A 27460-nucleotide genomic window follows, 5' to 3' on the forward strand; every position below is an offset into this window, starting at 1 on the left:
CTGAACTTTTATTTCAGTATCTGAGATTCGGTTTTTTAAATCTTTAAAAGAAGAGATCTTACCTTGTCAAAAGATCTAACGAAATAGAATACCTAATTTTGGGAAGTCATATGAAAAAAATTTTTCAAAAGACAGGCTTGTATAATCAATACTGCGGGACAGTATTATAGGAATCCTTCAAAAACCCTGTAGTTGAGTCTCATTGCAACGTATAACCTTAATATTTCCCTTGAAGGTGCTTAGAACCTTCCCCTGTAATGGTGCTCAAGTGTGGCACCCTGCAACGTCACCCTCGGTCTCGGGGACGCTTCATATAGCAAGTTATCGACATATGCCAAAATCTGAAACAGCAAGGTGTCGACACTTAATTTCACCAAAATTATGACTAATGCCACCGTGGACGTGTCACACGATGAGGAGGTCGTCACAGCCTCTCTTACCTCCATTTCGCTCCTTCTTTTGACGCCTCTGAAGCGGTCAGTACGGCGACATCCATTTTTCTTATGGGTAGCTAGGGGAAAGACTTCAGACGCACCGGCGCATACAATCGTCACGGATAGGACTCAGGGAGAGGCATGAAGAGTGGCAATGAAATCGCCTCTTCGCTTGAGACCCTGATTCCCGCACGTTTCGCGGTCGAAAACGACAGTTCTTAGTGCGATGACCAACAGGAAGACTATATTCGAAACCTTTGACGTTGGTAACACCCTCGGGCATTTTAACCCCTATCAAAGGACATTGTTCGGCTGTAATTTCTCTAACGTGATCACACCCATACGGAGTGCAGCGCGACCGCAATTTTAGCTGTCTTGTACGGGTTGGAACTACTAGCGACCATTTAAAGTTATTCGACATAATATGAAACTGATTCGAAGAAGCAAAAGATGCTTATCCATTCCCCCCCCCCCCCCATAGTTTTCTCTCCCTGATTGATGACGGAGGGGTACGACTCTGAAACATGCCCAAATAGAATGGCAAAGTGCGGAACTGGCTCTGGAGGAGTGTCAAATTGTTGTCTGCCTGCAGACGCCTAGAGAAACTTCGCAGATTTTCACTGTAAAGGGCATTTTTTTAAAATTCTTAATAAATGTGGGCGTTCTACACCAAGAGTATTGCCATTCAGAGGTTCTTCGAGGGAGCCTTTGTAATTGTATTCGCTCACGTGTCAATGTCTTACCCCTCCGTGATGACGGTGAAGTAGAGTGCGGAAGGGTATGGCTGAAAACTATAAGCACCTGTTGCTGCTTCGGATCACTTTCAGATTTCGTGCAAAAATTCTGAACGGTTCCTAGCGGTTCCAGCCTGCACTCGACACCAAAAATTGAGGTCGTGAGGGGTTTTGGTCACGTTCAGTGGCGATACAAGCGCACAATGTCAATAGAGAGGAGATGAATCTTCCAGGGGTATCAACGTCGTCAAAGGTGACTGTCCTCCTGTTGCCCATCGTACAGAGAGCTGTCGGTTTTGACCGCGAAATGTGAGTTAATTAACGCCACAAGGAAAGGCGTCGTTTCATTGACGCTCCATATGCCATCCCCTGAGTCCTTTTGGTTTAGATTCTGAGAAGTGGTGTGTTTCAACTCTATTCCTCAGCCACCCATTAGAAGGATGCATGAATTCAACGCTGGGAGTTGGCATTCCGACCGTCGTAGAGACGTCAAAGAAGGGATACAGTGTGGGTAAGAGATGTGTGGCGACTTTCTCGTCATGTGACACGTCATCTGTGGCGTTGGTCAGAATTTTGGTGAAATTTTATGTCAATGTGACATAATTATCCTACGCTACAAGATACATGAATTTCCGAGTTTCGACCTTCTATTCGCATGTTTCGACATCTTCCTGTTTGAAGTAAAGTCGAGCCCTAGTGTGACATCGCAGGGCGCTACGCTTTTGTACCATTACAGTGGAATGTCGTAGCCACCTTTTCTCCAAATTTCGAAGCAACACGTTGCAATGGGAAACATGTACAGGGTGTCGAAGAAGTGGTCCTTTAATTGTGTTGCAAAATGCATTTAGCAGCCTAGATGGCAGTACGTGACCGCACTGAAACAGTCGAAACACTATAACAACAAGATTTTTTTTATTTGAAAGGTTACGTTCAAGAATATTTATGATACATTTACAAATTCATTCACATAAATAATATTTACAGGTTCCTTAACGCTATAGAAACTTAAGCGGTCTAATATTTAGTGTTGTTCATTTCCTTAGGTAATTGATAGAATATAATTTAATTTTGACATAGCATTATTTTTTGATACAAGACCTTGGTGTGCACATTATCAGATGAAAAGTATCCGGACACTTATTACAGAACGTCATTATGGCATATACCCACCAATCGCCTACGAACAGTGTCTGTGCTAGATGGACTACTGGCTGTACTTTGGGACTCACGAGCGATACCTCCCACTGATTTCATGCGTTTTCATTACAACGACCCTCCGCAGTGCTTGGATGCTTCATTTGATTGTTACTCAGGTGACATCAAATGACTGGTCCGTATTCGAAGTTATCGAGCTCTCATAAGCGACCTATCCTGCTGTTGTTCCTTCTATACTAACTATATAACACTCCACACCTCCTGTTATAATGGTGAGTCTGCCCCTGATGACAACAACTGATCAACTGCGCACTCCACTGGCGCATCCAGGTGTATTTCATGAGATTATGTACTGTACTTTGAAACTCATACCTACGTTTAGTCTCATGATTGTGAACTCCGCTTTTTAGTCTTGGAAAAGACCAGATTATGTTCTTTAAAAATAGAACCATGAGACTTCCTACTGATAAATGACTTTTGCTCCCTTATTGATTGTTGTTTTACTAGACTTCTGTTTCTCTGCCATATCGTAAGAGGCTACACACATTTGCGTAATAAGCACAAAGCACTAATTCAGTGATAAGGTAGGCCATTAACGCTTTTAAGACATAACAGCGTATTTTCCATATGGACTGGTGGCCTAACCATGTTCCAAATTTTTTGTATCAGCTGTTTCTTCAGCGCTGCACCCCCTTAATTCTAGGATTATATTTGCTCTTACATTTGTTGTTATATCTCTATAATTTGTCAGTATGGTAATTTAATCTCATTTAACATCTCACAATTTCTTTCAAATTGTGTTTCTGCTTCTTCTGTTGGCAAAGAGGTTATAGGTAGTAAGTCAGTTTCTTTGCGCCTCTTAATGACATGACCGTAGCATCTATATCTGCCTCTAGACATACGTCTGTACGCTGTGGATCACTGAGAAATGTATGGCACAGGGCATATTATTGCATCACTTATTAGGGTTTCTTGTCCGTCTAATCGCACATGGGACGCTAGAAATACAATTGTTTAAAAGTATTTGTGTGCGCTATAATTAGTCCAGATTTGTCTTTGCGATACCTGTGGGAGCATCACGTTGCGGGTTGTATTCAAGACTGGTTTTGATCCCAATAAACACAATCTGCCACTTATGGTGCCAACCTGAGAGGGACTCCAGAGGCTACACAACGATGCCATTTCTATATAGGACGTCCACAATATCACCGATGGCCATTTGATATCCGAAGATAAGAGTGTGCCAGAGGCGAAGGATCTGTGCTGTTTCCAAACAGAACATGAAAAATATCATTAGCGGCTGCTTGGGGCGCCAACCTGAGAGAATCGCCAGAGGCGACACAACTGTAATATTTCTACAGAAGGTTTCCACCACGGTACCATTGGCAGCTGCTTGGGGCACAGAGCTGAGAGGGGTACCAGAGGTGACAACCGTTAGGTATTTCAGCAGGATGTCAACAACTTTTTTCGCATCTACTTGTGGTACCAGTATGTGAGGGGTGCCAGGGCCGCTAATGTGCTAGATTTGTATCAAGTTAGTAGCGAAACTGATTTGGGTGGAGGTGCACAAGCGAAAGGGCAGGGGTGTGGTGAACGAAGGTCATAGTGCAAATATTAAGTCACTCTGTGGAAATGTGATCTCAAACCTGTGCTGAGTATTGTACATTCCTGAATAGCTTACTTAAAGCCAGTTCTTTGGACTTCATGCGTGAGCTTCCTAGGGATAGTTCACATGTATCTCAACGTGTCTACTAGTTCTTCAACATCTCCATGACATCCTATGGGTCAAACAAACATGTGAACATTAGTGCTTGCCTCCTTTGTATATGTTCATTATCACGTGTTGATTCTATTTGTTATGAATCCCACGCACTAAGACAATGCTCTAAGATGGATCCCATATATGTTTTGCAAGCAGTCTCATTAGCAGATTGACTGCATTCCCCTTGTTTTCTGAAAATTAACCGAAGTCTTGAAACTATTACACGCGATATTTGTATGAATTGACTGATCCCAGTTGTGAACGTTTTATGTTGGCATCAAAGGATTTCTTGAATTGTGTGGCACGCAAGAGAGCAAGGCCAATTTTTACCACACTTTGAATCTTATCAAGAACTGATTGAATATTTGAGCATCTCTCTTGAGGCAGTGTGCTTCACTATAGATAACTGCATCATCTGTGTAACGTCTGAAGGCTATTAATATTGTCTGCCAGCTGTATATACAAGTATGACACAAACAACAGTGGTCCCGACACACTATTATGTTTTTAGTGCTGCACAGGTGTTCGACAAAAACATGCGAACTCTAAAAAACACAACATGTTACCACGAATAATTCGGTGTAAGAGAACTATTGCGGCATTCAAAACATTTGAGAGGGACCTCGGAATTGATACATACAGGACATATGACGTTTTGAAGACAGACTAATACTGTTCTTCCTGCAATATGAGATGTTCAGTTAACGATGATGGAGTTGGATAGCGATCACGTAACCTTCACTCCAAAGTAGACCACAAAGTCTCAATAATATTGAGATCTGGTGATATGGTGGCCAGAGAACATGAGAACATTCGTCATCGTGTTCACAAAACCAGTTCTGGGCAATGCAACCTGCATGAAGAGCGGATCCGTCGTCTTACAACATTGGAGAACAATGAGATGGACGTAATCAGCCGAAACAATCACGTAGTAGTTGCAGAGTAACAATGGGGTCCATGTAATACCACCATATGGCAGCTTAAATCCTGACTGAACCCCTGCCATGTTTCACTTTTGTGATGTAAAGTGTGCCAGAGGTCGGAAACTGTGTCAAACAAGGCTCATCCGAGTAAAAACAATTAAATGAAATGATCGTATGAAATTGTTGGCTGGGTTGTCCTAGTCGTGTTCGGCCGCCATGTGCAAGTCTTATTTCAGTTGGCGCCTCACTGGGCGACTTGTGACCAGTGATAGGGATAAAATAATGATGAGGACAACACAGCAACCATTCTCCGAGAGGAGAAAAATCTCCAAACAGGATAGGAATCGACCCCGGGCCCAGTGCATATGGGGCAAGCTCGTTACCATCCAGCTAAGAAGGCGGACACTCATTCGAATAATCGACTTCCTTTCATTGGTTCATAGCGCAGATTTTATGATTTGGCACAACGTTCTTCTTTTACAGGCATTTACATCACTGATTCTTTTTGGAATTCCAGCTCGTCGTGTATTTCTCTGCTTATGGGGCTTCCTTCACGTTATTTTGATGGTGGCAGCGTTCACGAGAGCGACTTTCAGTTCTGCACTGACTTTTGCAGCTGTCGTCCTCTTATTTTTCCTCGCTGTCCTTTTCATTGGACGTTTGTCAATACACATTTTCCTATACGATGAGACCTACTGCATCGTGTGGGGAATTGATATATGTGATTTCTTTCTACTCTCTTCAGAGTCAACACCGATTCGCGAGATACTGAATGGTAGGACTGGACCTATTCGTTTACTTTACTTACGGCCTGAATTATTAGCATTCTCGGGTACATTATTTGTTAGTATCTGACCGTGAAGGTAGTTGTAAGCTGCACAAATTGTCCTTCCTGCAGTTATTGAAAGTTTTATGAGCTAAAACCTTACTTTATTGTTGTCCGCCATTCCGATCGGTAAAACTGTTTTGGCAATCACTGCTCTCGCAACCAAGAAATTATTAAGATAATTTATTCTGCTTGTAAATTTATAGAAGTATTAACCCTCGGATTGCTGAAGGCGCGCCACCTGCTTGGTGCGCTGAGGCGCCGCCGCCTACGGCGTAATCCGTCCACCTGCGCTGCGTTTCTGTCTCTCGGAGCCCCCGCTGGGACCGGATCGGCCCGCGCTGCTCAACCCACCCTGTGCTCAATATTTCTCGGCTGAATACGACTTGCGCAGAGCCATCGTGAATTTTGGCGATTTTCAGCTCAAATATCTTGGGCAATAGGTTTTGTAAAGAAATAAAATTTGGCTATCTTGTACAACATTATGCGTTCTCGTAACAATAACAATTAAAAGGATTTTGCGAGCCATATTTAGCCAAAAAATTGTAGGTAAATCGGCCAAAAAAGTAGGCACCCGAAAAAAATTTCGAAGTTTGGCTTCTTGCATCTGCTGAAATAATGATACGACGAACGTGAACTTAGCATGTATTAACCTAACAGAACAAGGTTCTTAAATATAAAGTTCCAATTCCATAGCACTTTTCAGTACTGAATGAATTAAGCACAAAATTGAAGATTTTGTAAAACGTCAAAAATGCGTTTTTTTCGTTCCGATTTTGCTAGAAAACTATGCTCCATAGAACATACCAAGCTCTACAACTGGAATGAAAGTTGGGCCGAAAATCAGCCCCGAAAACAACGTAAACTTTGGGTTAGCATGTCTAGTAGTGTGAACACATGATGAAAATGAAATTTAGAGTGCAATAGATTGACTGCACAACGATAAGGAATAAAAATTTTTATTCCCCTGCTATTTTCCAATAATCTTCAAATTAGTTGAAAAGATGTTGATTTTTATGGACAGATGAAAGCAGCCTGTATTCGATACTACTTTTCAAATACCGTTTTCTATTAATGCTTCAAAGCCAGTCTCATTCGAACAACAAATTTTAAGCCCCCCACTCTCCCCAGAACAACGAGTTTAATTTTCAATATTGGCTAAGAACAGAGGCAAAGTAGCAAGAAAAATCGCACTGAGGAAAGAGTTTTAACTTTGACAGGTTGTTTCTCTTTGATCAAAGGTGTTTAAGTCAGTTATGGAAAACGTGTTTTGTACAAGTAGAGCGAGTGTGATCTGCATTTGTACTATCAAGGATAAAAGAATATAACTGTCCATGTTACGTGTTAATAATTTAAATGTATCGTACGCAGATTACTGTATGGGTTTTGTTATACTGGCGCAATATACTCGATGTAATTACATTCGCCACAGTACAGATATTGCGCCACATCAATCACCAAGTCCGTTCATTAGCCAGTATACTGATACAAATGAAGAATATAATAATTATAATAATTGAATAATTTTACACCTGTTGCATCTATTTCCATCCTTCTTTTCGACCTGGGCTTTGGAACAGCACTAGCGAAGTTAAAAATATATTTATATATTTTTTACATTTTTGGCCTTTTTATTAGTAATTCATTCAGAAGCGTCAGTAAAAATTGTCAGATTTAGTTGCCAATGATTAGTAACGCTTCTTTGTAAGTCTGAAAGCAGGGTGCAACACATAATAGAATGTTGAAAAGTTTTGCATTGGTACCTAGTTTCCCAGTGCACTTTCTGTTTAATGCAAACCACGCATCTGCGCATTGGCGTACTTTCCCGTGAATGTTCACTCACAGTAACAGCCGGAAAATGTCTCCCTGTGAATCGCAGAAAATTCTCGATATCGTAGCGCCTTCCACTACCAGCTTTTCTCCGTTCTGTAGCATATTTTTCTACAATCTCCGTTACGAGAGAAAGGTGATACTCTGCGAGCGCCATTTTTTGCCCTTTTACTGACCGGTGGACAGCATGAGCAATTAGAATGCACACATCCAGAATCTGAAAGAAAACATTTCTTATACCATTTCACGGTCTTACGCACTGATCCCACTGTGCTCAGTAACATGCCAAAACGTTCTACTGCACCCATACTCGAATTGTACTCTACAATACTTCGCGGTTTCTTTATTTTTTCGCCAGTATTTCTATCAGTCTTCTCTGTTTCAACCATTTGTGTTGTGTGACTTGCGGTCAACATGTACACCTCTCTCTTATCGCACCATTTGACATGAAAAAATTGTGTGTGAAATCTTATGGGAGTAAACTGCTAAGGTCATCAGTCCCTAAGCTTACACACTACTGAACCTAAATTATCCTAAGGACAAAAACACACACCCATGCCCGAGGGAGAACTCGAACCTCCGGCGGGACCAGCCGTCCAATCCATGACAGCAGCGCCATGACCGCTCGGCTAATCCCGCGCGGCCACTAGATAGCAAGGACCTTGCCATTGGACCTAAACTCAGTTTCATCTCGTTTTTAATTTCTTCTGCAGTTTTGGCATGTTGCGCCTGTTCTTACGAACAATGCCACATGTAGCTGTTCCACGGTTATTGAAGCCAGAGGAACAGGTCCGGGCTGGAGTACTAGTTATCGACATATAGAATATAACCTAGTTCCTAATATGATCCCATAATAGTAGCAACTACATCGCCGCTTTTTCCCAAATTGTGGAACCCAATATCTGTTGTTGCGCCTGTATATACAATAAAATGTAAACTATAGCCACTCTGACAGTCACACAGTACAGATGTCTTTGTTTCGAATCTACTTCGCTTGGATGGAGTAAATTGCTTAAAAGATAATCGTCCTTTGAACAGCAAGGGACTTTCATTTATACAAAGCTTGTGATGTGAGCAAATTGAATTGCGTAACGTCTTACGAACTTTGTCAACAAACGTCCTAATTTTAAGTAGACTGTCGCCTCCAATACTCGCAGAGTTATCACTGAAGTGCAACATTCTCATAAATAGACAAAAACGGTCTCGGGACATAATTTCGCTGAAAACTGGTCAGTTAAAAAGTGTATCTCTGGATCAATAATCAATTAGTTTTAACTTCTTAACTTGCGCCATTAGAAGGCAAACAACAACAAAACAATACATTTTCACAAATCCAGTGTCTTTCCACTTTGAAAGTTGAGAATTCACAATTCCGCAGTATTTTCTCTGGTGTAGACGTAAAAACGATTTGTTTCGCCTGCAATAAATTGCAACAGTTCTTGAGACATAAATATCACAAAAAATGAAAGAAATCCTGGATCAGTGTCTAACTGACATTTGTGTCATGAACTCGAGTCATGGAAGTAATGGTTTAACGGCTGGAAATCGGTTTTTTTCGAGTCAAATCTGTCACTTAAGCATGCTTTTTTCTTAACCATTTCACTGTCAGTCACTGATTCCTCGTATTCAGAGGAACTGCTGACTATAATTCTTGCTCTACCCTCTGATGTAAAGGGCTGAGGACAACTGCTTCGAGATTCTGTTGAAGACTCATCACCGTTGGCAACATCAGATAATTTGCGAGGTGCCGGTTTGGAAAAGAGTTTGAACCTCTTCAATTCTGACGAATTTAGCATTAGAACGAGATATGCACTCGAACCCCTCCTTATCTACCACCTAATTAATTATGCGCACAACGGTAACGGAAGAAAATAATGGTGGACCATGCTAGTTGATAAAATAAGGCGTGCACATTCATAAGAATTAAATAAATATCGTAGTCTACACAAAAAAGAGAACTTTATCATAATAAACAACAGGAAATGGGATTCTGCCTATATCTACGAAATGATATGCGGATTAAATATTACAATGTGATTTATTACACATCAGAACATAAATGCACGCCGGCCGCGGTGGTCTCGCGGTTCTAGGCGCGCAGTCCGGAACCGTGCGACTGCTACGGTCGCAGGTTCGAATCCTGCCTCGGGCATGGATGTGTGTGATGTCCTTAGGTTAGTTAGGTTTAAGTAGTTCTAAGTTCTAGGGGACTGATGACCACAGCAGTTGAGTCCCATAGTGCTCAGAGCCATTTGAACCATAAATGCACATGGTTGTCGACACCCACAGTGGGTTAAAGGATACGGTATACTGAAATATTATGAGAATAAGAGTTGGCTCGAGAACAAGGGGCTCCTACTCTCTGTGATGCAATAGACTGACGATAATGACTGGAGGTCGTAATGAATATAGCAATATCGCAATTAGTAGTGAGAGCTCAAATGGGATCACATGGACAAACAAGCAAGATGGACTTGTAGGAAAGTGAGCGCGGGTCCTACAACGCTGGAGCCGCAGAATACTGTACCTGTACTGAAATATGCAGAACGTCATCGGTAGCCAGCGTCCTGATGATTTAGGCGTCGACTTCTGCCGTGCAGCAACTCTGTGTCAACCCCTGGCCACGAAGGCTGTCCTAGAATTCTATGTTCTTTCGAAAACGACCGTCCAAGTCGCATGACCATCTGACTCTGAGGAAGATAAGATCCCGAACCCACTGCCCGCACAACGCAAAAGCGAAGCCAACATTGCTCTACTCTCTACTCTCCTCGAAAAACTGCGAATCAGCATTCAGTTCTGATTCCAATACTCCCCCACAATGTCTCAGAACATCATTCGCCCCAATGGCGACCGTTCCCTCCTATTTCGGGCGGGGATTTATGACGTCAACTAGCCTCAGTTTAAGTTAACCAATCATGCCTCTGCTATTCAGCTGAGGGCACTGAATTTGCCGTTTGACCAGTACGAAACCAACCTGCCTGGACCACCTGCCATCCAGCGCCAGACAGTTGCACCCAGGAGGGCACAGTCCAAAAGTATTCTCAGAATAAAGAGGACAATGCAGTAAGTCGGTGCCAGGAATCTTCATTCCGGACGCGCTGGAATGGTAAACACATAAACTGTGGCGTCACTCAGACGTCTCGCAGGTCGTTTCGCCCTACATACAGTAGGCGAAACACGACCGACGTCAGTCGTTCCGCCAGGCGCTTAAGCCTATTGTACGAACCCGTCGGAATTCAGGGAATTGCAGCCCCCAAACGGAAAAGCAGTGTGCCGCATCCTCCGATGCTTGCCTCGCACAGGCCACCAAGGGAAGTAAAACAACATGTTCAGGAATCAAGTTAAAAGTAATTTTTAGCTCTCAGTACAAACATTCTCATTAAAATAACTTTATTTCGTCTGTTACTACCGTGCAATGACATAGAACATTAATAAAACTGATGAAAATGAGAGGAGACGTGCAAAAGAGGGCATGGAGCCTCTCAAATTTACACTCACTGTCGCTCTTATTGATTATATCCAGGATTTCTTTATCTGTGCAACATGGCGACGTGACATTTCTTACGTAGAAAACAAGGAAACTGATGAAAATATAGGAACCTAAGTCGAATTCTGCAAACAGCGAACACATCAACAAAGATATATGCACTCTCAAACTACACAGCCAGCCCACTGAACAGCTACTGGAACAGCAGGGCAGAAAGGCAACTCTGCGTGTATACAAGTCCGGAGCGCTCAGGTAGCTGTGACTTAGCTCGCCTTAACTCGCCCTAGCGGTGGGAAGGCTGGTGGCGCAGGATGCGTAAACACGTCCTCAGTACTGTAGGGAAGATCCAAGGCCGCCTATATACACGTGTGGCGCACCAGGGAAACGTCCGCCGCAGACAAAGGGTTAAAGCATCTCCTCCATTATTTTCATTTTGTGTCGTAAATTTTGCTGTACTGCGCCACTAGTGTCGAGTACATTCTTTTTTTTTCACGTATATGCCATTACAGAGAATATTTAAACTAAATATACGTGCCATTACAGACAATACTTAAACTAAATATACTACATGCAAATACAATTAACAAACCAGTGTGCTACAAATAGTTATACACACATTCGAACCCTAAGGTTTGAAATCCTGAAACAATAGAGATCATTCAAATATATCGTTTTTGCTATGGTGTGGAATAGTGCATCTGCATGGTAACGTAACTTCAATAAAAGGAAGTAATTATAAAAATTATTTAGCACACCAAAGCGTGGCGTGTAATAAGTGTGTGTTAACATTTTTACAGTTTAAAACAATGTCAGAAGATCTGTGATAAAATTAATTTTTTTTATTGTGATTTTAAACACCTTATACAAAGGCGGGCTGTCAGCAGCACAATACGCCGCTCTTCGGCCTTGAGTTTGACAACATGTAGTACATAAAGGTGGCACACAGAAGACAGTCAAAACGGTGGGCAAAAAATATAGACACTAAAAATCGAACAAACACGGAGCCGTTCACGCTGGACGAGAAAAATCACTAACACTAGGTGACACAGTGCACATAACATGGATGATGGCGACGGCACGTGAACGGTATTGGAGTGACGGCGAACAACACTACACACAAAGGAAGGCACACACACGAAACACTGATGGCGATTATCTCTGGGGCGCGAATGTTCACTGAGCGTGTGCAAGTCCAGGGACCTGCCAAGAGAGGAGAAGGAGGAAGGGGAATGGGAGAGGGAGAGGGGAGAGCAGAGATGCCATAGGCTGAGGAGAGAGGGGGAGGGAGGAAGGGGGAGGGGAAGCCCGGGGGTAGAGGGGAGGAGGGAGGGGACAGGGGGGAAAAGAAAGAGAAGGGAAGGGAAGTGAGGGAGGGTGCCGAAAGGAAAGGACACAGGAAGTGGGGGGGAGGATCAAAGTTGACAGGAGGGGTAGATGGAGGGGAGGAGGACATCATCAGGGAAGGGGGGCTGGCGGAAGCCACCTTGGGAGAGGGTAAGGAGGGTGGAGAGATGGAGACCGGGTGGGACGTGGGAATACAGGTGCAGCAGCGGGCGGAGGTGGGAGAGGATTGGTGAGACAAGCGGATGAGGAGGATCGAGTTTGCAGGAGGTGTACAGGATCCGTATCCTTTCAAGGAAGAGTGGGAGGTGGGGGAAGGGGATGAGATCATACAGGATCCACGTGGGGGATGGGAGACGGATGCGACAGGTGAGGCGGAGAGTATGGCGTTCAAGGATTTGGGGGGATTTATAATAGGAGTAAGTAGGCTGTTTATGTTTTCTTATTGGTAACGCAACGTAGCGCTCTGTCTGGAAATCACTGGCTGTGCTGTGTGCGGTCTGTGGCTGCTTTGCATTGTTGTTGGCCATTGTAGTATTGGGCAGTTGGCTGTTAACAGTGCGTAGCATTGTGCAGTTGGAGGTGAGCTGCCAGCAGTGGTGGATGTGGGGAGAGAGATGGCGGAGTTTAGAAATTTGTAAGACTGGATGTCATGAACTGCTATTTACATTATGACTTTTGAACACTATTGAGGTAAATACATTGTTTGTTCTCTATCAAAATCTTTCATTTGCTAACTATGCCTATCAGTAGTTAGTGCCTTCAGTAGTTTGAATCTTTTATTTAGCTGGTAGTAGTGGCGTTCGCTGTATTCCAGTAGTTCGAGGAACGAAGATTTTTGGTGAGGTAAGTGATTTGTGAATGGCATAGGTTAATGTTAGTCAGGGCCATTCTTTTGTAGGGATTTTTGAAAGTCAGATTGCGTTGCGCTAAAAATATTGTGTGTCAGTGTAAACACAGTCATGTATAATTGTTCTAAGGGGACGTTTCATATGTCGACTCTTAGCCGAGGATACCTCTCTGGAATCTTCTGATTTTTTCTTGTGGTTTGTGTAATTAGTGTAGCTCTTTTTTTATTGCTAGCGCGTAGTTGTAGAGAGAATCTCCTTTGCAGTGGCAGTTTTTCATTATGTAAATTTGCACCAAGTATTTCGCAGTTGCGCTTGCAATTAACTGGATATTATTTTCTGTGCTACGTTAATGTGTTCTCTTATTTTTGCTCTTCAAATTGTGTTTTTCTGTGTTGTCGTGTGAAATATTGTGACAATAGTGGCGTGTGAAAAACGTAATACTAGGCTCCAAAGTAATCTGAGAAATGACAGTGAAGACTGAAGCAGTGTGTTAGCGCCACCATGTAATGAATTAACTAATGTTCAAAGTAGTAATTTGGTAATTGTGCATAGGGAAATGGAGCGGGCTGCAAATAATGGTGTAGGCAGTGAAACAATTAGTGAACAGGGAAGCATTATCGATCGATTGGTCGGCAATAGGTCGCCTCAGGAATCCGAAAAGACAGGACACAATTTCGCAAATACTGTAGATTCAGGTTTTGGGTCCTCACCGTTTTCTCAAGTCAGTCAAGACACATTTTCCGCTTGTCAAAATGTGAATGTTGCCGGTGCAAATTCACTGCCGAAAAGAACTGAGGAACATGTTTCAGACACCAGTGCACTGTTATTGCAGTTAATGCAACAAATGGGACAAAGGCTTCAAAAGTTACACACAATGGAAAGAAATCTTCAAAAGTTAGACATAATGGAACAACACCAGAGACAAACACAAAAACAGTTAGACACAATGGAACAAAATCTTCAAAAGTTAGACACAGTGGAACAAAATCTTAAAAAGTTAGACACAATGGAACAAAATCTTCACAAGCTAGACACCACGCTTGAACAAACACATGAAGATTTAACTACTGAGTTACATAACATTCGCGTCATGAAAATGCATTACAGAATCACGAAGCAGCCATAAAAGAACTGCAAACTATTGTTCATGAAAATCACGACACCTTGCAAGCTAAAATTGACTCAGTTGCATCTACCGATTCGGTTACACAACTTGCAAAAACACAAGAAAACTTAAAGGACACAGTAGATACAATTTCAACACAAATGGACACTCTGAAACTTGGTTCAGAAAAACACACTGAGGAAATGAGTACACTATCGGAGAAAGTAGCCGAACTTTCGAATCAGTTTATCTGCAAAGGTAGATGATGATCTGAATGACACAAAACCTCTAGCCATCACTGACACAGAAGAGTATGAACAAATTAAGAAATTCAAACAAAATCAGAATCAAATTAATACGCAGTAGAAAAGAGAAATCCAGGAAGTACAAGATCAGCTGGCACAAGAAATACAAAAATTTCATATTTCAGAGGACACTCGCGCTCCAACACGGGAAGAGGATCTTAGAAATATGGAAAAGCCACAAAGTAATAACACAGGGCATTTCGGAAATTATGAAAGAAATTGGCAAGGTGCACCGAATTTTGAGATGGAACCGCCAACACGACGTAACAATGACCGATATGCTACTCGCCGATATGATGATTTTGACTATAAGCTGTTCATTACTACACGTAAATTCAAAACATTTAAGAATTCTGCCAACGACATTCATCAACAAGCGTGGCTCCATCAATTCTCTCATTTTTTTCCTCCCAACTGGTCATTGGAGCACAAGTTAGAATTTATGTGTGGCTACTTGGAGAATGAACCAGCTGTAAGAATGCGATCGGTCATTCACGATTGTCACAGTGAAAGAGATTTTTATCATGCCTTCCTCTCAGCATATTGGTCTCAAGCTACACAAGACCGAGTAAAACATAGCATCATAATGACGAAACATTTCGAACAATCTGAATTTTCCAGTCTTGTGAAATATTTTGAAGACATGTTGCACAAGAATCGGTACCGGTCAAACCCATACAGCCCCTCAGAACTCATCTGCATTTGCTTAATCAAACTGCCTGAACATTTACGACATATTATTTTTGCAGGACGTTGCAAAGACGACATTGAAGCTTTTCAGGGACTCTTACAAGAATTAGAAATTGACACTGACAATCGCAGAATGCAAAAACAGGAGCACAACAATTACAGATCACATCCGTCACAATTCCCCGATGACAGAAATAATACACGACAAGGCTATTCTTTCAACGTAAATCGTGACCAAAACAGACACCACCCGTATGACAACCGTTGGCAGAGTAGTAATAATTACAGGGAAAGATCACCTCTCCGCGGTAATGACTATCACAGAGACAATCAGAGAAACAGACAATATGGGAACCAAAATAATTATTATCAAGGGAGACAGAATAACTTCAGATGTAACAGTCCAGCGCGCAGTTACGATTCAGGGAGAAATTCTCCACCACGTGACCAACAAGAAAGAAACTATGGAATCTACCGACATGACGACAGACAATATGATCGTAACGACAGACCTGAATTGCATCAGAACTGGCGGGATTCAAACAGAGCAGGGCCCTCTCGACAAGGTGAATTTGTAGAAGTTAGGTCTCGAAATCCCAATAACGACACGCGCCAACAAAGACACAATAGGCAATGACTCATACCGCTGGCAGCCACAAAACGTACTTATGAAACTGACGACGCAGCTGCCGTAGTTAGTAATTACGTAAAAATGGAAGACATTAGGGACATCTTACTCCAGAAACACGACGTAAAACATAACAACAATGCATATCCTGTGATTCACATTACTGTAAATGACGTAAAATTTACGGCAGTACTTGACTCTGGCAGTCCAATTTCAGTAATTAATGAAACAGCTTTTAGCAAATGCAACAAATCGAATGATTGCCCCACACTTCCGTTACGTAAGATTAAATTACAAGGTGCAATCTTTGAAAAAGTGTAGATGTACGCCAACAAACCAATTTAGAATTCATTTGCCAAAGCCACAGCATCTCTATGAACTTTCTTATTGTTCCATTACTGTCGAAGGAAATTATATTGGGAGTAGACTTTTTGAATGAATACAAAGCAATCTTACACTTTCACGATGCTGAAATCAGTTTAGAGAAGGAAGGTAAGTCAATAGCTTTGAAATTTGAAGATTGGCTCTCAAACCATGAAGAGGAAATTTATCGGCTTTACCTTCTGTCAGACAACAGTTCGGAATTTTCTACGGAAATAGACACTAACAATCACTCTGCAAGTACTGACAGTGATGATATCGACAGCATATTTGAAATTAATGAGTTAATTCAGAATAAAATTCAAACAATTGAGAATTGTAATGACACTGATAGGCAGGACCTTTTTGAGATTTTACAAGAACATTCCACAGTTTTTACTCACAAAACAGGAACAATCAAGGGATTTCAATACCAATTTCGTGTTCGTGAGCATACTAAATTTTGTGTTAGACCATACGTAATTCCAGCACATTACAGAGACTGTGTTAGAACAGAAATACAATCTATGCTTGACGATGGCATTATTGAGCCTGCAGTAGCTCATACAACAATCCATTACATGTTGTTGAGAAGAAAAATGGATCGATCAGGCTTGTTTTAGATTCGAGACAAATCAAGACTATCATTATTCCTGAAACAGACACGCCGCAAACGTTGGAAGAACTTCTTCAAAATTTTAATGGTGTAAAAGTATTGTCTTCCATTGATCTCAGATCCAGCTTTTATCAGATCGAACTTCATCCAGAATGTAGAAAATACACAGCTTTCCTTTGTTTCGGCGTTTGTTATCAGTTTCGGAAACTTCCTTTTGGTTTGAACATTTCTTCAGCAGCATTCATTCGCGGGCTAAATTCCATATTACCTGAGTTCTTAAAACGTCACATCACCTTATATGTGGACGATATTCTAATAGCAGAAGCTTCATTGGAATAACATAATCGCATCCTCAACAGTTTGTTACATATTTTTGCAGAATCTGGAATTACAGTTAACTTGGAAAAGTCTGAATTCCGTAGGTCAAAGGTGAGGTTTTTGGGACATATTATTTCTTCTGAAGGCATTCAGCCGGATCCTGAAAAGTTAGAAGCAATCAGTGCCATTCCAGTTCCATCACAAAAAAACAAGTCCGCAGTTTTCTAGGTCTCGTAAACTTTTACCGTCGTTTTCTGAATATGCAAATTATTGCTACACCAAAACTTTGTTCTCTCACTGGAAAAAATACTATTTGGAACTGGGACGAACAAGCACAGTTGGAATTCAATTTTTTGAAAGAATCGCTACTTAACGCGCCATACTAGCTCATCCAGATCTGTCACAAGATTCCTGCCTTAGCACGGATTCTTCTAAAGTCGGTCTTGGTGCCCATTTATTTCAAAAGCCATAGAAAATTACACTACCATTCAGAAAACCATTGCTTTTGCTAGCCGAGTGCTAACAAAATCTGAAAAAAATTATTCCGTTACTGAATTAGAAGCTTTAGCTATCGTTTGGGCATTTAACAAATTCCGTTTCTTTCTTTCTGGTATGCACGTAAAAGTATACAGTGATCATCGTGTATTACAATTTCTTATGTGTTCCAAATTAAATAATGACAGGTCAAAACGTTGGGCATTATTTCTGCAAGAATTCCACTTCACAATAGTCTATATTCCCGGCAAGGAGAACATTGTTGCGGACGGACAGTCACGCGCACCAGCTGGGCTTGAGAAAAGTAACACAGAAGGCAACCTCGAGAAAAATATCAGTATTCTTTACATTCGGAAAGTCGCCTTTGAAAACTTCATCACCACATCTTTAAAGGACATTGCTCATGAACAAGATAAAGATCCGATTTGGAAAGACATCAAGAGCAAATGGCATGAAAAGACACACACACACAGATTCGGCATTACTATCTGGTTAGAAACAACATACTGTTCAAACGCTGCGCTGTTGATGACAAACTATGGGTACTTTGCATTCCTGACGATTTTGTTAATAAGCTCATTTGGTACATTCATTTCAGCTATGCACATTTTGGCCCACGAAAATGTTATCATATTCTTCGAACGACTTGTTATTTTAACAATATGGAAAAAAGAATTCGAAGAGTCTTGTCTACTTGTAAACTTTGTCAAAAGGCGAAACCATCTACTATCTCCCATCGTGCTCCGCTGTTTCTAATCATTCCTTCTAAATTAAAAGAATTTGCTGCTGTTGATCTCTTGGGACCGCTTGTCAGAACATCTAATTGATTTTCGTACATTCTAGTCGCTGTTGAACTTACTTCAAAATTTGTTTCTTTCACACCGTTATGTAAATCCACTGGACGGTCTGTACCCAACGCCTTTGTTAAAAATTTCTTACTTGAAGTTGGACACGTTGCTAAAGTAATTTCAGATAATGGACCGCAATTCAGATCTGCCCTTTGGTCACGCATGCTTCGGAATCATAAAATCAAACCTGTTTTTATTTCATTGTACTCACCACATTGTAACCCCTCCGAACAGATTATGAAAGAAATCAATAAGCTTTGCAGACTTTATTGTCACAGAAAGCATCAGCATTGGGACAGATATTTACACTTATTTCAAAACGTGCTAAATGAAATGCCTCATGGTTCCACTGCTTTACCACCTACTCTTGTACTGAAGAATGAAGAACCACCGAACACAATCAGAGAGCTTGTACCTTTCCCGAATACACGTAAACTTCGACACAAAGACATAATTGATTTGGCTATTATAAATATAAAATCAGCAGTAGACAAAAGGAGAAAACTACGCGGTAAAGCAAATGCAAAGAAAATATATATTGGTCAGAAAGTTCTCATTAAAGCTCATTCATTGTCACATAAGAAGAAACACTTGAGTCACAAATTCTTTCTAGTTTACAATGGACCTTACAGAATCCGACGTATACCACATGATAATTGCGTTGAAGTTGAAACTCTGCGTACTAGGAAGAGCAAAGGTTTACACGACATTTCACATGTAAAACCGTTTATTGAAAGATAATCTGCTTTTTATTTTTGTCTTTGCCATATAACTTTTCACTTTACATTGCTAGTATTCTTTGTCAGACATAGAATCCGTTAATATGCAACAATGTTTGAAGTTAAATATCCAGTCAAGAGCCAAGAGAACTTATTTAAACATAAATTACGAATGAATTGTTATTGTGAACAGACGACACAGTGTTATTGTGTGTGTGTACATTCTTGCTTGATAGTTGCACGATTACGTAACGACTATAAGGCTCACATACTTAGAACATTTACCAGTACTGCTAGTGAGATTTTAATGCAACATTTTGGTTTACTTGAAAATACATTCTGGATTTAAAGTAAAACATGTTTTAGTAGTAACTTTTGAGGTATAGCTACAAGGAGACAGCCTTTTCCGTTGGAAAACATTACGTTACAGCACAGTACTTTCTTCATCACGGCAATAAGCGTAATAACTAAGATATCTATACGCAAAGCATCTCACTTTTGTGTATCATGAGGTGAGTACATTGACTTCTGCAGAACTTAGCTTTCGGAGGACGATAACTGCGACACTTCCACAGAGATTATCTTACAACAAGACGCACAGTTTAGCGCTACACTACAGGAATTTGAGTGATTAATTTTGTACTTAAAACATTTATTTTTAAAGATATTTCAAGTACAATGTTACAAAGGTTTTCTGTGATACATTTTATTCCATTGCTGTAATCTGTAACACCTGAGGGTATAATTACATTAATCCTCAGGGGGGTACACGTTTACTTTGTGTACCATGTGTTTGGCAAACACAAGGAGCCCTAGCTAATATGGTATTTGCTTATACAACTTTACACATTGATACCATATTTCTCTATTACACAAATTACACGGCTATTCAATCATTTAACTGAGAGATAAACTTTTTTTTTACTATGTCAGTGACACATGTTTACACAATTACACAGTTGGATAATTTCATACTTATGAAATTGTATTTGTCTGTACTTTGTGAACTGTTCATATTTTTTTGGAACCATTGTGATACTATGAGAGCTTTGAATGATGTCTTTGGTAAGGGAGCATGATTTTTAAAGTACGTTTGAGGTAAATGACACTATTGAAATGAGCAGAGAATTTTTTTAGGTTTTGACATTATTGCAGAAAACTACGCCTATTTTGAGATTTGGCTGAGGTTTTATTATGTTATTATGATGATGTGTATTACGCTGTTGCGGTATGTTTATGATCAATAAGCTGATGCTATATGAGGAATTTGATTATGCTACATATTTATTATGATGAAATATTGAAGAAGTGTCGACGAATTTGTATATGTGTAATAAGGTAAGGAGTAATGAAGAGTGGTTAGGGACTCTGACTTGTAAAAAAGGATGTTGGAAACCAAGAATCGTACTTTAAGAGTTATGAATTGTGTGTAAATGCGTGAATGTATCACAATGCTGGCGAAAATTTTTTGGACACTGTTATATTCATAAGATTTTGTTTCTACACATTTGCAACGCAAATTTTCGGCCCATGAAATTTTGTATATGAGACTGCCACTGTAGTGCAAACTGGAGTTGTAAATATTTCAGTAAGAAAGTTAAGTGACCACCTTCACATAATGCGTCGTGGGCAACCTGCTGCACGACAGACACCTGGAAAAAAGCCATTAGTGTGTGCCTTTCAGAGGCACAGGTGGAGAAAAAAAAAAGAGGCCATTATCCTCGCTATTGACATTCCTTTGTAGAAAGCATCGTGAATACGACACCTTCAAACTTGAAAACATGATTACACTGTAGAGTTCTTAATGTATGATATTTACTGAAATGAAATGATGAGAAACATTTTGTGTCTATTGTCTTGCTAGTTGAAAGATTGTTTACTGCGTTATGAAATACCATATGGCTAGTGAATGACGTTTCACGCCTTGCTTTGCCTATTTTGTTTAATATCTAGTTCCTAGCTGCACTGCAGCATTGGTTAAAATAAAATTTTATAGATGTACTAATATAAATATTTTATGTCTAAAGATCCAGTAAAAAAGTAACTTTATGATGGATGTACTCCAACAAAATGAGGGAGCACAATAAGATTTTACCACTTCACAGGAATTGCATTCATAATTTTTGTCAGTGACTTGGTAACTTGTCTGCTAGAGCAAGTTACAGTCATGCATCACTCTAGTGTTAAGATGTGACATAGGTATTAGACATGGCCATCTTTACTGTAATATTTTTTCTGCTTGAGCTTTATCATGTTTATATATAAGTTATTGCATTTGCTGCTGCTGTTTGCCTGGCATAGTGCTACTAAATATCACTTTGTATTACTCTGTTAAGCTAGTTTTACTACTGATTGATTTTTCTTGTTGCTGTGCATTGCCTTATATTAGTTGTAATATTGCATTTGCTTTGCTAATTTATGCTGCTTGCTTTGCCATTTGTATTTTTTTTCATTGCTGTTTGTGTTAATTGTTTTGTGCTGCTGCATTGCCTCGTTCCTTAGTTTAACATCTGATCTCAGCAGATTTAAGTTAGCTTAAGATGGGGTAGGTCATATAAGAGAACAAGATGTGATGAATTGGAAGAAATGCATTGAGAAGCTATAAGAAAATGGTTTGGCCAAAAAAGTATTTTGAAAGAGGATATGAGCAAAAAAGTAGGGTTTAGGTACAACAGGTTTACGTAGGATTTTCTTGGAAATAAATGATGAGGTAAGATAATGGAAAATAAATAATGAGGTAAGAAATATGTGAAAATATAAATACAGAAAACATCCATGGATAGAATTTTTTTGGTGGAAACAAATGTTGAAATAAGACGAAAAATCTATAGGATGAAGTTTTGGGTTGGACTGCAGTACCAAATGTTACAATGAAAACAAACACTGTCCCTTATATTTGTGTTATTACACTATGTGAATTTGTGTTTTTCCTGTCTTTATGTGTTTAGCTGATATGAGTTACGTTGTAGAATTTTTCTAATACAATGTTATTTACTTTGTAAAAATGTTTAGACATTATTTATCTGTTGTGTTTAAGGACTACAGTGGGTCTACACCTTTGATGACTCACCAGTACCTTTACTTCTACAAGGACTGCAGTGGGTCTGCACCTCTGATGGCCCACCAATACAATAATCTCCACCAGGACTACAGTGGGTCTGTTCTGTGATGACCTACCTACCAGTATTCTTCAAAACTTCGAATGACTCTGCAGTGGGTTCGCTCTGTTGTGGCCCAATACCTGTCTGCTTGTCAAGAGTCAGCACTGTCTTTCCGTTGGAAGGACAACACTACTTCTTCAAGACTGCATGGAAATCCACTGCTTCCGTGTGCATTTTCTTTTACTGATCAGACTTTGAGAAAAACACTACAGTTTTACTGTGATGAATGATCAGGACTGTCTTTATGGACTGTGAGAAAATTTTAGCTTATGACCAACATTGTATCAATAAGTGTGTGCATTTGACATCTTTGTTATTGTAACTATGCAAAATTTTTTCAAATCTGTATTGGCCACTGCCCAAAACCATTTGTAAAATATTTTGTGGGGAGCATGGGGGCTACGTAAGTAGGCTGTTTATGTTTTCTTATTGGTAACGCCACGTAGCGCTCTGTCTGAAAATCACTGGCTGTGTTGTGTGCAGTCTGTGGCTGCTTTGCATTGTTGTTGGCCTTTGCAGTGTTGGGCAGTTGGCTGTTAATAGCGCGTAGCATTGCGCAGTTGGAGGTGAGCCGCCAGCAGTGGTGGATGTGGGGAGAGATGGCGGAGTTTTGAAATTTGTAAGACTGGATGTAATGAACTGCTATATACATTATGACTTTTGAACACTATTGAGGTAAATACATTGTTTGTTCTCTATCAAAGTCTTTCATTTGCTAACTATGCCTATCAGAAGTTAGTGCCTTCAGTAGTTTGAATCTTTTATTTAGCTGGCAGCAGTGGCATTCGGTGTATTGCAGTAGTTCGAGTAACGAAGATTTTTGGTGAGGTAAGTAATTTGTGAAAGGTATAGGTTAATGTTAGTCAGGACCATTCTTTTGTAGGATTTTTGAAAGTCGGATTGTGTTGCAATAAAAATATTGTGTGTCAGGTTACACACATGTATAATTGTTCTAAGGGGACGTTTCAAAAGAAGGTGGGGGGGGGGGGGGCGGAGATCCAGGCTGGATGGGCGTAACAAAGGATAGGGCGGATGAGGGATTTATGGGTGTGGAGGATGGTGGAGGGGTCCAGACCCCACGTACGGCCGGAAAGGAGCTTGAGGAGATTGAGTCGGGAGTGTGCCTTGTCTTGGATTGTCTGGAGATGGGGAGTCCAGGAGAGGCGACGGTCGAGGGTGACACCAAGGTACTTAAGGGTGGGAGTGAGGGCGATAGGACGGCCATAGATGGTGAGATAGAAATCAAGGAGGCGGAAGGAAGGGGTGGTGTTGCCTACAATGATCGCCTAGGTTTTGGAGGGAGTGACCTTGAGCAACCACTGGTTGCACCAAGCAGTGAACCGGTCAAGATGGGAATGGAGAAGGTGTTGGGAGCACTGCAGGGTGGGGGCAAAGGCCAGGAAGGTGGTGTCATCGGTAAACTGGAGGAGGTGGACTGGGGGTGACGGCGGCCATGTACAAAAGGTGCAGAACGGGGGAGAGGACGGAGTCTTGGGGCACACCAGCGGAGGGGAAAAAGGTGTAGGAGTTGGTGTTATGGATGGTGACGTAGGAAGTACGGTGGGAGAGAAAGGAGCCGATCAGTCGGACGCAGTTAATGGGAAGGGCGAAGGTTTGGAGCTTGAAGAGGAGACCGGAATGCCATACGCGGTCATAAGCTCATTCAAGGTCCAGGGAGAGGAAGATTGCGGAGCGACGGGAATTAAGCTGGTCGGAAAGGAGATGAGTGAGGTGAAGGAGAAGGTCGTAGGAAGAGAAGGACAGTCGAAAGCCACACTTGGTAACGGGAAGGAGGCGGTGCTGGCGGAGATGCTGGTGGATGCATCGGGTGGGGATAGATTCCAGGACCTTGCTAAAGACCGAGGTAAGGCTGATGGGATTGTAGGAGGAGATGGCGGATGGCGGTTTGCCAGATTTAAGGAACATCAGGATATGGGAGGTTTTCCACAGGTCTGGGTAGTAACCAGTAGACAGGCCTGGCCAGGGCGGAGAGGAGAGAGAGAGAGGAGCTTCACGAAGGTGATGGTAGGTGACACGAACGTGACCAGGAGCGGTGTTGTGTTTCGTGCGGAGTGTAGCAAAGAGATCCTGTGTAGTGATAGGGGCACTGAGGTCCGTGTGTGCAATGTTGTCCAAGTACTGGAAACCAGGAGCAAGGGGAGGGACAGAGGTGTCAGTTCGATCGCGGACATCCGGGAAGAGGGAGTAATCGAACTGGGGATCATTGGGGAAGGAAAAGACATCAGAGAGGTAAGAGGCAAAGTGATTGGCCTTACTAAGGGAGTCATGGAAGGTGTGATCATCATGGAGAAGAGGATAGTAGGGGGAGGGTTTAGTTCGGGTAAGGCGACGGAAGGCTGACCAGAACTTGGACGAGTTGATAGGTAGGGTAGCATTTAAACGGGTGCATGTCTGTCGCCAGTCCCGGCGTTTCTTAGCCATGAGCAAATTACGAATGTGTCGCTGGAGTTGCCGGTGGCGTCATAGTGTGTCCGGGTCCGGAGGAAGGCACGGTAGAGACAGCGGGATTCACGGAGGAGGAGGACGGCCTGTGGGGGTAAGGTAGGATGGTGGGGGTGGATGGCGACAGTAGGGACGTGGGCCTCCACGGGATCAGACAAGGTCTGCTGGAGAAAGGAGGCAGCATGGGTTACATCGTCAGGGTGGTGGTAGGTGAAGGGGTGGCCATCGACCTGGGTGGAAAGGGTATCCCGGTAGGCACTCCAGTTGGCACGGGAATAGTCATGGATGTACTTAGGGGGAGGGTCATTACGAGGGTCAGGGCGGGGGCGACGACCGTCTGAAAAGGTGAGGAGGACAGGGAGACGATCGCTACCAATAGGCTCCAGGACATCCACCGTTATGTGGCTGCTGCTCGGCTGGCTGGCTGGCTGAATGGCTGGCACCTGAAAAACCTAGCACTTCGATTAGTGCTGGAACGGCACAATCGAGGGCGGTAACCTTGCGGAGTACCGCCGGAGATCGATAAAATTAACTAAACATTACCTTTTTAAAAGACAATTTTACTCAACACAGTACACGCATATACACACACACACACACACACACACACACACACATATATATATATATATATATATATATATATATATATATATATATATATATCACGAAATAAGCGTCAAACGAAAAAACTACAAAGGACGAAACTCGTCTAGCTTGAAGGTGCAAACCAGATGGTGCTATGGTTGACCCACCAGATGGCGCTTCCATAGGTCAAACGCATATCAACTGCGTTTTTATAAAAAGGGACCCACATTTATAATTACATATTCGTCTAGTATGTAAAGAAATATGGATGTCTTATTTGGACCACTTTTTTCGCTTTGTGATAAATGACGCTGTAACAGCCACAAACATATTGCTCACAATTTTAGACGAACAGTTGGTAACAGGTAGGCTTTTAAAATTAAAATAGAGAAAGTAGGTACGTTTGAACATTTTATTTCGATTGTTCCAATGTGATACACGTACCTTTGTCAGCTTATCAATTCTGAGAATGCATGCTGTTACAGCGTGATTACCTATAAATACCACATTAATGCAATAAAAGCTCAAAATGATGTCCGTCAACCTCAATGCATTTGGCAATACGTGTAACGACATTCCTCTCAACAGCGAGTAGTTCGACTTACGTAATGTTCGCGCATGCATTGTCAATGTTCTGACATATGTTGTCAGGCGTTTTCGGTGGATCACGATGGCAAATATCCTTCAACTTTCCACACAGAGAGAAATCCGGGGACGTCAGATCCGATGAACGTGCGGGTCATGGTATGGTGCTTCGACGACCAATCCACCTTTCATGAAATTTGCTATTCAATACCGCTTAAACCGCACGCGAGCTATGTGCCGGACGTCCATTATGTTGGAAGTACATCGCCATTCTGTCATGCAGTGGAACGTCTTGTAATAACATCGGTAGAACATTATATAGGAAATCAGCATACATTGTTCCATAGAGATTGCCATCGATAGAATGGGGGCCAATTATCCTTCCTCCCATAATGCCGCACCATTCATTAACCCGCCAAGGTCGCTGATGTTCCACCTGTCGCAACCATCGTGGATTTTCCGTTGCTCAATAATGCATATTGTGCCGGTTTGCGCTACCGCTGTTGGTGAATGACGCTTCGCCGCTAAATAGAACGCATGCAAGAAATCTGTCATCGTCCCGTAATTTCTCTTGTGCCCAGTGGCATAACTGTACACGAAGTTCAAAGTCATCGCCATGCAATTCCTGGTGCATAGAAATATGATACGGGTGCAATCGCTGTTGATGTATCATTCAGGAACCCTACGTTTTTGAGATTCCAGATTCTCACGCAGTTTGTCTGCTACTGATGTGCGGATTAGCCGCGACAGTAGCTAAAACACCTACTTGAGCATCACGATTTGTTGCAGGTCGTGGTTGACGTATCACATGTGGCTGAACACTTCCTGTTTCCTTAAATACCGTAACTATCCGATGAACGGTCCGGACACTTGGATGATATCGTCCAAGATACTGAGCAGCATATGGTTCAAATGGCTCTGAACACTATGGGACTTAACTTCTCACGCCATCAGTCCCCTAAAACTTAGAACAACTTAAACCTAACTAACCTAATGGCATCACACACATCCATGCCCCAGGCAGGTTTCGAACCGGCGACCGGAGCGGTCGCGCGGTTCCAGACTGTAGCACCTTGAACCGCTTGGCCTCCCCGGCCGGCCCGAGCAGCATACATAGTACAGGCCGTTCGGCATTTTGATCACAACAGCCATATATCAACATGATATCGACCTTTTCCACAATGTCTAAACGGTCCATTTTAAAACGGGTAATGTATCACGAAGCAAATACCGTCC

This window comes from Schistocerca piceifrons, chromosome 7 (assembly GCF_021461385.2).
Source record: "Schistocerca piceifrons isolate TAMUIC-IGC-003096 chromosome 7, iqSchPice1.1, whole genome shotgun sequence".
Lineage (NCBI taxonomy): Eukaryota > Metazoa > Arthropoda > Insecta > Orthoptera > Acrididae > Schistocerca > Schistocerca piceifrons.